Source organism: Hippopotamus amphibius, chromosome 10 (assembly GCF_030028045.1).
Source record: "Hippopotamus amphibius kiboko isolate mHipAmp2 chromosome 10, mHipAmp2.hap2, whole genome shotgun sequence".
Lineage (NCBI taxonomy): Eukaryota > Metazoa > Chordata > Mammalia > Artiodactyla > Hippopotamidae > Hippopotamus > Hippopotamus amphibius.
The window spans coordinates 17,904,303-17,917,076 of NC_080195.1; the positions used below are offsets into that span (position 1 = coordinate 17,904,303).

A 12,774-nucleotide genomic window follows, 5' to 3' on the forward strand; every position below is an offset into this window, starting at 1 on the left:
TGTTATAAAGAGTCAATGAAATAATGTAAGATAGTCAGTGTGTTATAGTGCCTGATACGTAGGGAGTTTTCAATGTTTGGGCTACAGGTGGCTACAAGATAAGCCGAACCCAGTCTCGCGCAGGGGTAGCATCTGCTTTATTTATTTATTTTCTGTAATGGGAATCAAGATTTTAAGTTAGTGCGTGCATGTGTGTGTGTGTGTGTGTGTGTGTGTGTGTGTGCGCGCGCGTGTGTGTGTTTGATGGCTTTATCATTGGGGAATTCCAATGCATATTTGAGAAGGAATTCTAACATCTCTGGCCAGTTTCATTTGAGAGCTCAGGAGGAAACAGAGAGCTAAACTGAGGTAAACTATTTCTTCTATTAATACATTGTACTCGGTCAAATTTTTCTCAGGAGATGGGGCAATAAATTGACTACACTTGCTCATGTTTGCTTTCTTATTGTAGACGTGTTTTACTAAAGTAAATGTTGAGTTTTTAATTGGCTTTAGAATGATTTAATCAGACAATGTTTATGCTCTGGTCATAAAGAACACACTGTGATAGGCTTGCCATCTGTTCAAGATAAAAATGAAATCTTGAGGAAGTGGGCAGTTGATAGAAAGATTTTAATGAATGTTTAATGTTTTTTGTATCTATGTGGGGGGCTTATCCTGACAGTAACATAAATGGTATACAAGCCTAAGGGCTCAATCTTAGTCTTTCAGTTTTTATTAAGTCTCTGTTGGAGGACTGTATCTTGACTTTTTTTTTTTCAAAATGTGTATGCAACAGTCACATTGATTTTGTAGCAATAGTCTTTAATTTTCAGAAATAAATGTTTTGCACTAGTCTTACCATTTACTATGCTGTTGTAAGTCTGTAATGCCCAGTACATAACTGTAATTTGAAATCCAAACAAATCCTCAATACACAGAAACCCACAATTGAGTGCTCTACTTTAATATCCTAGGCAACATAGAATTATACACATGGTAAGAAGAGAAAACATCCCTCTAACCCTCCCTTAAGTTAAGAGAAGACACACAAAGTGCACATGTTGCATTTCAGTTATGTCGAAAGACAATACAAATCTGTTGGTCAGGTATATCCCTGTTCAATAATTAATACATGGCACACCTTTTTTCCCCAATTATTTTATTTTTAAAATCTTTTTATGTTGCTAGTGCCAGAAGTGGGTTAAATAGTGTGTATTCAAAAATCAATTGCATCCACTTCTACCAAAAAAAATATGTAAAAGATAATTATCATTTCCTTTCACTGAACCAGTATATAACAGTCCACTGGAAAACCAAAGGACTGATAGAGCAATCCTTAAGAATTTTACCTACAACATGTGCACTTTGACACATTTTCTTAGCTTTGAAAAAGTTACTTTAGAAAAGGAATTCAGTAGACTCACTTGTAAATAACCATCTCAAGATTTTAAATTCTGCAAAAATCAGCCACTGCTGTTGGGGTAGGTTGAGATAAGGCTAAAAAACTTTTTCCAAATTAATATATTGAGAAAATAGAACCATAATTCTGCAATAAATCAATATCTTTTATTATTATTTTTTAAAGCAAACCAGTGAAGGAAAGGACAAAAACCTTTGGTTCACTTACGTATTTATGAATGGAAAAAATTTATAATGCAAGTTCACTCATTAAAAAACTTAGGTATGAACTGCAACATTACAGGTAACCCTTTTTTTGTTTTTGTTTCACATGCAGACCTTAGAGACTCAATTCATTTCAAGAGGCCTAAGTACGAGTGCTCCAAGTACCACACAAACTGGAAGCATCTTGGATTTTTTCAGTATATTTGAATACATAACTCTATATGCATGCTTTCAACACACAGTATATTTCAAGGATGAGAGAGTCTAAACACAAAGTATGACCAGCACCAGCGTTTCAGTTTTCTGATTTTCACATTAGTCTGACAGAGCGTTAGTAACCATGCGGCACTGAATCAGGTAATGGCACGATCTGAATCATGATCTGTTAACTATTACACCCCATGCCCCGGAAGAGTTAGGCTGCTCATGAAGTTAACATTATGTAAGTACGTCTATAAGCGCAAGCAGTGACAGCCAGCCTCTTGTAGAGACTGCCGTTAGCAGTACACCAACTGCCTCAGAGATGTGTGCTTACAGGCAGATATTCAATTATACCAATAAAACAGCATGTCCTGAAAATATGGGCACATTTAAAAACATTTTAAGACAATTCTGTTAACCATAATGGTCCCACAGTGTGACTGAGTGATAATAAGAACCTACTTTCAAAGCAAAAATTTAATCAGTATAGTGCATGATTGATTCAACATAGTTCCCAGGGAACAGACCAGTCCCTCCATCGCAGACTCTTCATACCAGCCGCCGTCGTTCTTCTTTATTACATAGATGACTGCACCCTCCATAAATGACAGCTCATCATCCTTGTCTTTTGCATAATCATATGTTGCCACAACTTTCTCAATATAATTCTTGGGGGCCCAAGCAGGATCCCCGTCTGCACAGGGATTGTTGCACTGAACCATGGTAGCCTCCTCATCTTCATCATCCACCAGCGGTGGTGGCGGCAGAGGTGGCGAGTCATCAAACACGGGGATGTCATCTGGTGGAGGAGGTGGTGGTGGAGTTGGACTGTCAGCAACGGGTCCAACAATGGGTGGTGAGGGTGCTGGCACGGCAACGGGCATGCCAGTACTGCTGCCGCCACTGTCCTCTAGGCCTCCACGTCCTCCGCTGCTTCCACTGTGTGTCCTAGGTCACTGATTTAGAGAAGCTGCCCTGCCTGGACGATGCTGACTTCCAAGCCTAGCGGGACTTGTCGTGTAGCCATTAAGAACTGTTGGAGGTTGAACAGGTGCCAGGGTTTCGTAAGGAGTCTTTTGTCCCAGCGTCTCCTGGCCTGACGTGGGAGGACTCGGTGGTTTCTGAGGAGGAGGGTTTGTCCTCGACAGTGTGCCAGTCCTCGCAGGCTGGTTATTTCCATGCTTGACACCATGGCCCACACCATCCAGCACTGTGTAGTCAATAGGCTTTTGGGTAGACCTCACAGGGAGCTCTGTGTTTGCAGGCACTGTGATTTTGTGAGTTCTTTATGTGTTCTTTTTTTTTTTAAGTTTTTAAAATTAATTAATTAATTTTATTGGCTGTGTTGGGTCTTTTTTGCTGTGCGCGGGCTTTTTTTTTTTTTTAGTTGTGGTGAGTGAGGGCTACTCTTCATTGTGGTGCACGGGCTCCTCATTGCGGTGGCTTCTCTTGTTGCAGAGCACAAGCTCTAGGCGCGTGGGCTTCAGTAGTTGCAGCACATGGGCTCAGCAGTTGTGGCTTACGGGCTCTAAAGCACAGCCTCAGTAGTTGTGGCACACGGGCTTAGTTGCTCCACAGCATGTGGGATCTTCCTGGAGCAGGGATCGAACCTGTGTCCCCTGCGTTGACAGGCGGATTCTCAACCACTGCACCACCTAGGAAGCCCTATGTGTTCTTATTTGTTGTCAAAACACCAATCTCTTTTCTAGCCACTGTCTCTTTATGGATGTCCACAGTCTGTGAGATAGGATGGATGGAAGACTCCATGCTCTGAGCTGAGAGGCTTGGATGTCCAGCTGTTGGAGTACATGGTTAGCCAATGCATTTATTTGATAAGCAACAGTAGCTAGGGATTGGGTTGTGTTGGCTTTGGTCTCTTCTAAAGCTTTTCTCTCGTCTGTAGCCTGTATGTGGTTGTTTTCACAGTAGTCCGCCACCCGGGTCAGGTTCTGGTAACTCTCTATCAGTGCCCTCTTGCCAGACAGGATCTCCTCCTCTAGCAACATCTGCAGCTCTGCCATTTTCCACCCCTCTGCATCATTTCCTCTCGCGTTGAAGAGACAGAGGCAGCGGGGTCCGCGGAGACTCCGGGCACCTCACAGCCCGGATACAAACCGCCTGCCCGCCCTCCTGCCTGGTGTTGGGGGACCGCTTCTCCCCCTCCTTCTCCTCACTCTCTCCGCTCGCCTCCACCCGCTTCGCGCAGCCGCCTCAAGCTCGTTCTCTCGCGAGCCTTCCTGTCTTTCTCCTGTATCTTGAATTTCCGAAGCTGTATACTGACGTGACAGAGGGTGGCTTTAGTCCTACCTGGAAATGTTTGCTCTAGTTAAGTTCTGTTTCGAATCTCTGCTCACTGCTGCCCGGTCCCTGCCATCCAACGAAGTCGGTTGATTGCAATGTGCTTTTCTCCTTCAGGAACCCATCTTCCTTTCAATCGTTTTTTAAAAATTAGGCTTCATGGATTTTAGGCAACACTTTTATCTATCTGGAATCTAAAGCGTGTTATCCCACGACTTTAATATACAGTAGTTTCCTCACTGAAATACATTCTGACAGTATTTATTTCATGTTTGAATAACCTTGCTTCTCCTTCCTGATGTTTGTTTCCAAAACGTGGACCCATCATAGCATCCCGCATGTCTTCTGTGACCATTGTTCTCTCTTCAAATTGAAGTACACAGTCCTAGCAAACTCAGTAAGAGGTCCAGCCAGGGAACAGTTTTCTAATTTAAGACTGTCACTGCATATTGCTTAGTATCCCCTTGGATTTCTGATTGAGGTTGTTACAGGGTATTATAAAGGAAAAGGAAGAGGGAAGCTTTTCTCCAAATCTGATATTGTGAAGTATAGAAACTTGACCTACAATGTGAAAATGCAGTGTATTTTCTTCAATATAAAATGCTGTTTGGCACAGTATATGTTTCCCAGTGTCATGTTACTATAGAATAGTTGCCTATTTGTCAGTTTTCTCAGTATCTGCAGGTGGTAAGTATGCTTCAGAATTCAGAGAAGGAAAATCGTGTGCTCACAAAGATTCATGCAAGTGCTTGACAAAAGTACAACCTTATTTCTGAATATTTGCACAAGCTGAATGCATAATCAGAACATTGGCTAGATTTCTTGCTGTCAGGGACAGTTTAATCTATCTTAATCAGTGATGGCAGACATCATTACAATTTAGATGTCAACAATTTTCCAAACATATATTTTATCTTCTAATTATTATATGTTCATTTAAATCAATATACTTTGCATGTGAAAGAAAGCAGAAAGAATCAGGTATCTGGGAGGAGACATTCTGTTATGGTAGCACTTGCATACTTAGGACAGTGGCCTTGCAGATTGGAGAACAAATCAGCTAAGGTCTGTGAATTAAAGTACTTTGGACTGCAAGTGATAGAATCTCATATTAAATGCCATTTTGATAGTAGATCCTTATAATTTCACCTAAAAAGAAGTTCAGAGACAGATGGTTCCAGGGCTGATTTAATGCTCAGTGGTGTCAGGGCCCTGCATCTTTCTGTTTTCTGGGGTTGAAATTTTGTACCAGAAGCTCCCGGCAGACTTCACCTCATTGCTCAGTGTTGGATAACATGTGTATGTGCAAACCACTTTCTGACAAGAGTCCGGGGAGGGGAGGTAGAACCTTGTTGACTGGGAGCAGTCATGATTCATTCCCTGGAGCTGTACTCCTGCCCTGAGAGGGTTGCCGTCTCGACACAATTGGAGTTGGGTTAACTCAGAAGATTGGGGTGGGATGAGATGGCTACTGGACGTAGCCAATAGTTTTGTACGTCAGCCGGTCAAGAGTGTGGATGGGAACTGCAGGACACTCTGACCATAAGCCAATCACAAACCATGCACAAAAGTAGCAAATGGCCATCTCTGAGTATTTCACATTTTCTGTGCAAATCCAAAGTCACGTTTAATTAACAAACATCATGCTCATAAATTGGCCAGAAGTGGCTTTAAATAATTATTTTTTGCTGTATTTGTGACAAAAATGTGGAATCTTTTCCTGGTTTTAAGAACTAACTTCTCTTACAGTATCTCTGTTTGGTACCATCAGTTGAAATATCTCTTCTTGGGTGAAGTTGTTTTGCACATGCTTGATGCACATACCGGTTATGTGATATGTATACGAGTAAGGCTCAGAGGAATCTTTGTAGCACTTGCTTAATCATGTAAGCTGAAATCGGTCTGTCTTTGACACATTAATTGTCTCATGTTGAGGGAAATTAAGAGAATTCTTCAGCTTTTTCAGAGGGCCAGGCTGCTGAATAAGCCCTCAAAACACTTTTCATTCATAGAACACTCAATACAATTTTCTATTTGAGTCACACAACTTTAAAAAACCCATGGCACAGATAATCTGAAACAGGCATTACTTACATTTTGTAAAGACAGTGTATCAAACAGTAGGTGACAATGCATACTTTATTTTATTTATTTATTTATTTTCTTTTTTTTTTTCATACTTTATTTTAAAAATAAAATCTCAGAGTGGCAACATAAGAGCACAGACTTTGGTGCCAGACTGTCTGGGTTTGAGTCCTAGCTCAGCCACTCACTGGCTCAGAGACTTTGAGGAAGTTGTGCCTCTGCTTTCTCATCCATAAAATGGACATGAAGTTATTATGAGGTTTATGTTATCATTTTTATGTTCTTCAAATAGCATCTGGTACACAGTACTTAATATTTGTGTCAAAAGTACAGATAGAAATTGTCATGGATATATGCTTTTTACAATTAAATATATTTTAACTTTATAAATTAAAAACATTTTTCAGTAAAAAGTCATTCATTCTCTAAATATAGCATTCCTGTGACCTGTAACATATTTTCTAATTTTTTCACTCATGCCTGCATACACGGAAGCAATTATTCAACAGAAGTTTAATGAGCATCTATATTGTAGTATTCTTTCTAGATGTAAGCTTATTGAGAGCAGAAATAATTTAACAGTCCAGTAAATAATGTACCACTGTGTGATGCTGATGGTATGAGGTCATCAGTAACGTTCTCTTATCTGCGTGAAGTCCATATTGGCCAATTTATTGTCAACATCAACATGTGTAGACAAATGAAAACAGTACCTGGCAAAATTAGTGACTAAAGGAACAAACTTTAACATGTATACATTTCTATTGGGGTACGATTTATATACCCTGTGTTTTAAGAATTAAAAATGAGGTTCTTTTGATGATCATTCTGGTATGGACATGAAATAACACCATGGAGAGGTGGAGAGACGTATGAAAGTGAGAGAGATGTATTACACACACAGGTCCTAAAGCGGGAGGCAGGACATATCACACAAAAGATCGTATGGGAGAAGCTCCAAGGGGTAGACTCAACCAAGAGCAGATGGGGAGCTGAGGGAGAGGGAGAATCCGTGGGAAGGTGCTCTTATTGGGGGTCAGGGTGCAGTATTATCAGTGCATTTGAATGTCACCAGGTCCCAATGGGAGGACAGGGAGGGGAAGGGGAACTTGTGGTGGGGGCCACCCTTATCACACTGGGGCACCTAGTCCTCTGGGAGGGGTGCTCACAGCCTCTCTGTGGGGATGTTGAGGCATCAGGAAAATAGTTTTAAAAATTTACAATACATACTCCAGTACTTTCACTAACGGTCCATTAGCACTTTACCATATAGACAAGCTTTTAAGGATTAACGATGGTAAGCTTTGTCTTCCAAAGCCACAGGTCTTTTGGCAAAAGTAAAAAACAAAAATCATGAACTAAATAAAACTAAAGGAAATAAAACTGAAAACCATTAAAACACCTACATGAATGGGTGAAGGATTGAGGGGTGAGAGAATTTTCCATGGAGTTGAGTCGGGTCCTGAGAGTCAAATTTGGATGGGTTGGGGGGATTGGGCGAGGAGGACAGTACTTGGGAATGGGGGGATCCTAGCCACGGTGTTAGAGGGGGCTTTTCATAGTCCTGATGGTTGCTGACGAGGGCATTGTTACTAAACAGGCCTGATTACAGTTGGATTTTCCTGTCTATGCTAATGGGCCAGTGGGAAGTAAGTTTGGATATGTTTGTTGGGGGTACATCCTTGGAGGCTCTGAAAGCCAGGGAGAGTGCTTTAGTAATCATAGGTGTTTGCAGATAAAAATGATGCTTGAAGAGGTTGTCTGAAAATGAATTAAAGAGGAGGAAACCCTGAAGTTTGAGAGGGGAGAGAGGAAACTTTGAGGTAAGATTGTATAACGTGGTGGGAACTTGAACTGCAGGGAGTTTAGTGACAAACAGAATGGCAAGCAGAGGTATGAAAGAGACCGGAAAGGATGTGTTAAGACTGATCAGTGTGTGTCTGAATGGATTTACGTGGATGTATTATTCACTGTGGCACATGCTAGCATTCCCCTTCAGGAACCCAGACAATGAAAGACTCTTGATTTGGGTCCACGATTCATATTTGAATTTGGGAGAGTGGTCTAGACTGGAAACACACATTTTGGACTTGCCAGCATATTGATGGTACTTAAAGCTATAAGACTGGGTCCAAGGAAGGGAGAGTAGATAAAGAAGAGATGAAAGGCTAAGCATTCTAAAATTTTGAGCTGGAGGAACAAGAGGGGAGACTGGGAATTCATAATTAATGTAGTAGGAAGAAATTCAAGCAAGTGTGGTACTCAGAGGCAAGGGTATATTCATCTGTCAATCAGAGATTCAAAGAGTTATGTAGAACTAGCTCCTCATTGTCTGTAGCATTGTCTTGGAAGAGATTTTCTTTTTTATTGCTTAATCAACTTTGCGTGTAAAACCACAAGCCATTCCGTTGAAAGTAGGAACAGGGAAAAGCTTCTATCTTTTAAAGAATTATAATGATTTCCTTTACCATATAACAAGAATCCCAACGTACTATTTATTTATGTTGCACTTTGATCCATATTTTTTTAAAAAGAGAGAATTTGGGTCGATTTTCAGACAGACATGAGGTTTGAGGGAAGTAAGAAGATAATAATGTAAAGCCAAATGAAAGTTTAGGGGACAAAAGCATAACAGAAAGTCATTTTCATTTGTAAGAGAGGATTAAAACTTTGGCTTGGACTTTCCAGTAGCTAGAACAAACATAGATACATAAGGGTTGAAAGAATCATTGTTCCTGAAAGATAAAAATAAGAATTTTCTCTGGTACTGAGATCATAGGGGAATTTTTCTCATGAGTACTCGTAAAAGGGCTCTGTGTGTTTTAATGGATGGTGTAATCAATAACACCCTGATGAAAGCCACTGTATCATATTCTCACATTCATTGCCCCATGTCTCATTTTTCTCCTTTTGAGATCATAATATTGTAGAGAAATTTCTTCAAATTATTCTAAATAATTTGAAGAAATAATTCTCAATAATTTGAAGAAATAATTAGGTACCAAATTAACCTGAAATAATTAGGTACCAAACCTAAGTAATTACTTATGTACCAAATCAGTCTGGATTGATCCAAGGATAACATTAAATATCTGGATTATAATCTCAAGTTTCCTATTTCTTTCCCTTTGATTCAGTTTATATATGTGTCTGAAACTTGCATATGTCTAGCTGCATATTTATAGTACTTGGGGATGATGTGAATTTAATAAAGATAGCTTTTGGGGTTTTGGTTTATCTTTCCTTTGGAGGGAAAAGGAAATATGGCAATGTCAAGACAAAACATTCCTAGGAAGGGAAATGGTGGTTTTATGTACATGTAATACATGTAAGTCACATGCTTCCTTCTAGACTTGTTGAAACCTGTTGTACTCCTCAAGCTAGATTTTCCCACCTACTGCTGGACTTGATGCCAAAAGTAGCAGCAATTCTTGTGCCATGTGGAAGGAAGGAGATGAAATTCTTTTAGCCACTCAGCCATTAAATTTTATTCTAATGTTCAGCAATGTTTTAAAAATGAGCCTTATTATTATAGTATTAGTGCATTTGAATTTGATATTGTACCGTGTCTCTGAATTAGTCCTACTACTAGAATAAAGTAAGAATCCTAGAGAAATGTTCTATAGCTTGCTTTTTTGAGGGAAACAATGCTGTTGAGTGTTAAAAAGCAACTTGCCAAAGTACCTGCTACTTTTTTTCCTCTCTTCTTAGAGAGTGGCTTGAGTTGAGATGACTTGGAGAAGCAGCAAGAGTATAAGGAAAGGCATTACGTTTAATTATTACAACTGTGTGAGGTTCACTGCATTTAGTGAAAACATAAAGCACTAGATAAGTGATCACAGGAAACTAAGGATTCATTTTTTTAGTTGCCAGGTAGATGTTAGTGGAGTCATGATATGTTTATTGCAAAATACACATTTTAATAATAATAATAATAATAATAATAATAACATTTTAAGTCAGTACACAAGCAGATAAAATGCAAAAAAATAATGCATTTTTCTCTCATCTCTCAAATACATACCAAATACAATATACCGTCAGATGGGGGGGAAATTATTTTTTTGGGAAGTGGCATATGACTCTTGAGATGGAGAAAGAGTTATATACAATTTAAAAGATGCCATGAATAACACGTGCTGAAATGCACATTATAGAAGTCAAACTTTCTAAAAAAAATAAATTTGATACCATTTCACCAACAGTCATGATATACTATTGAAATGTGTCATTAGGACCTACTTGTATGCTAACCACTTAGCATTTCCTATATTGGGGCAGTTCTGTAAACAATAACAATGCATGTACTTGCAATGATAAATCTAATCGAGGAAGTGAAAGAGAAGATAAATGCAGATACTCATTTTGTTATTTGTGAATTATGGATACGTGTACTAGTTCATCGACTTGATATTGCCATTCAGTTGCTGGCATATGATGTTCCCTTGGAAAACGGAGAGCATTTCATCTGTATATGATTGAAGAGTATTTTCTTACCTTTTGTTCAGGCCTTCCTTTCACCTCACTGACTCCACATTTTCTACTTGCTCTCTCATTCTCTCTCCTCTTTGGATATCCCTAGTGGAATACTTTATCTCACTCTTAAGTAGCTCCAGTTATTCCAGTCCATACTTCAGTGAGTCAAGCTGATTGAGCATTAGCATTGTAAAGCATTGCTAGTGGTTAAAAAAAAAAGTAGTATTTAGACGAGAAATATCCTTGAGTAGACCTTAAGAAACATTAGATTACAGCAGAACTATAATTTCGTGTGATGTTATCAGCACAGCTAAAACTGGCTTCAGTTTTTAAGCTCTCCCATCTCAATATTGATCCCATTGAGTCTGCAGTTAAATCTCCCACTTATTATTTTTTTCAAGTAAATTTTGCCTCTGTTTCATATCTTCCCCTTCTGTACTTATGCAATTAATTTTTTGAACATAAATACAAAGCTTCGAATTCATCTGTTGCATTTGAGATTCAACCTCTCCTAGTGAATGATATTTAATCTTGCTTTTATTATAGTACTTTGCTTTCCAGCTCTGTGAAATCTGCATATTTGATGAGAACAAATTTTATATTTTAATTTTAGCCAAAATAATTATGTTAGTTGGTAAAATAATTGTTAACTGATAAGTTAAAATAATTGTTAATTGATAGCTAAAATAATTATGTTGATACTTATATACTAAGTATATAAAGGATATTAATTTTCATAGTATGGGTAATGGGCAAAGTCAGAACAGCTACTACAAGGAAAAGGATAACTTTGAAACTTAGACATTGGTTCATGTAAAGACAATTGAAATATCTACAAAGTATGAAAGGTCAGGGTAAAACAAGTTGGACTGAAAAATAATTTGAGCAGTATCTTGAGAAAGGCTCAAAAGTAAACCATAGGTGATCCTTAAAGAGTCAAGAAAGGAAACTAGCTAGAGAACCAATGGGATTCATTCAGAGTCAATTTTGGGTTTAACAATGAAAAGGAGTAGATAAATAGACTAACTGATACATTCTTTTTGTCTATGTCTGTATTGAAAGATGTGAGGAAGGGAATATTACTTCTAAAATGTCCCTGAAAATGTTTATAACTGTCCATTACATTTTAGACATTGACTACGTCACACAGTGGTACTTATTACAGCTACAGTGAGCCTAACCTATTAATCTGAAACATCACTCAATAATCATTAATGTAGTAAAGTCACAGTGATTTCTAAAATGCCTTCTGGTTTAAAGTCATTTTCTTTATCTCTGGGGAAACCATTGTCTAAGATTACATGACATATTTCCTCAGGGTCAATAAGGAGCAAGAAGGAGCATAAAATGCTAGCTTTCATGATACGAGTCTATGCACTTATTTATTCTTTCATTCCACAGACATTTATTTAGTATCTTCTCTGATAGGGATACATGGTACCGTCCTCAAGCATTTCAGCGTGTGGTAACATTCACATCTCCTCTGCAGCTAGAGCTGTGTGTGATGCCTTATTCTGACCTGGCCTCATCTCTCCAGTGAATGTGTCTATTACTCCAGTGGTCTAATTGGAAGCACAATCTTGATGTATATTGTGAAAAAAGGCTGTATTGAATGCTGTGATATTCCCAAAACACCGTAAATACGCAAATAATTGGGCACTGAAATTATTGGGTAAACCTAGCATTTACTTTCTAACAACAGTTCATTCAACTTATCACCACCAAGGAATTACATCATAGGAATTACACCATTTTGGTCAATCTATATTTCGTTAAAACATTTCAATGATATTAAGCTCCTCGGCCTACAATGCAATGTATGGAGGGAAAGATAGTTTGTGTAAAATGTTGTATTAAAATTGAGAGACAAAGTTTAATATATTATTTTGGGAAATTGCTTCTTTACTAGAAAGTATGCTTTTTATTTATTTTCTTCTTTTAATTTTTGGCATTCCACAATTAGAATTTAAGCATCATGAAAATAAAGATTTTGTTTGCTGTGTTCTTGCTCTATCCTCAGGGCCTGGTACAGAGCAGGTACTTGCAAATAAGCTTTTTTCCTAGTGATTGAAATGTAAATTAAAATTCTCTTCAGCAGGAATTAAAGCA

The 12,774-nt window shown here is 38.5% G+C and overlaps 1 pseudogene; it reads right to left on the reverse strand.

Annotated features, from left to right (window-relative positions):
• Window positions 1-2,283: 2,283 nt before the first annotated feature.
• Window positions 2,284-3,827, reverse strand: LOC130830054 (abl interactor 2-like; annotated as a pseudogene).
• Window positions 3,828-12,774: the final 8,947 nt, after the last annotated feature.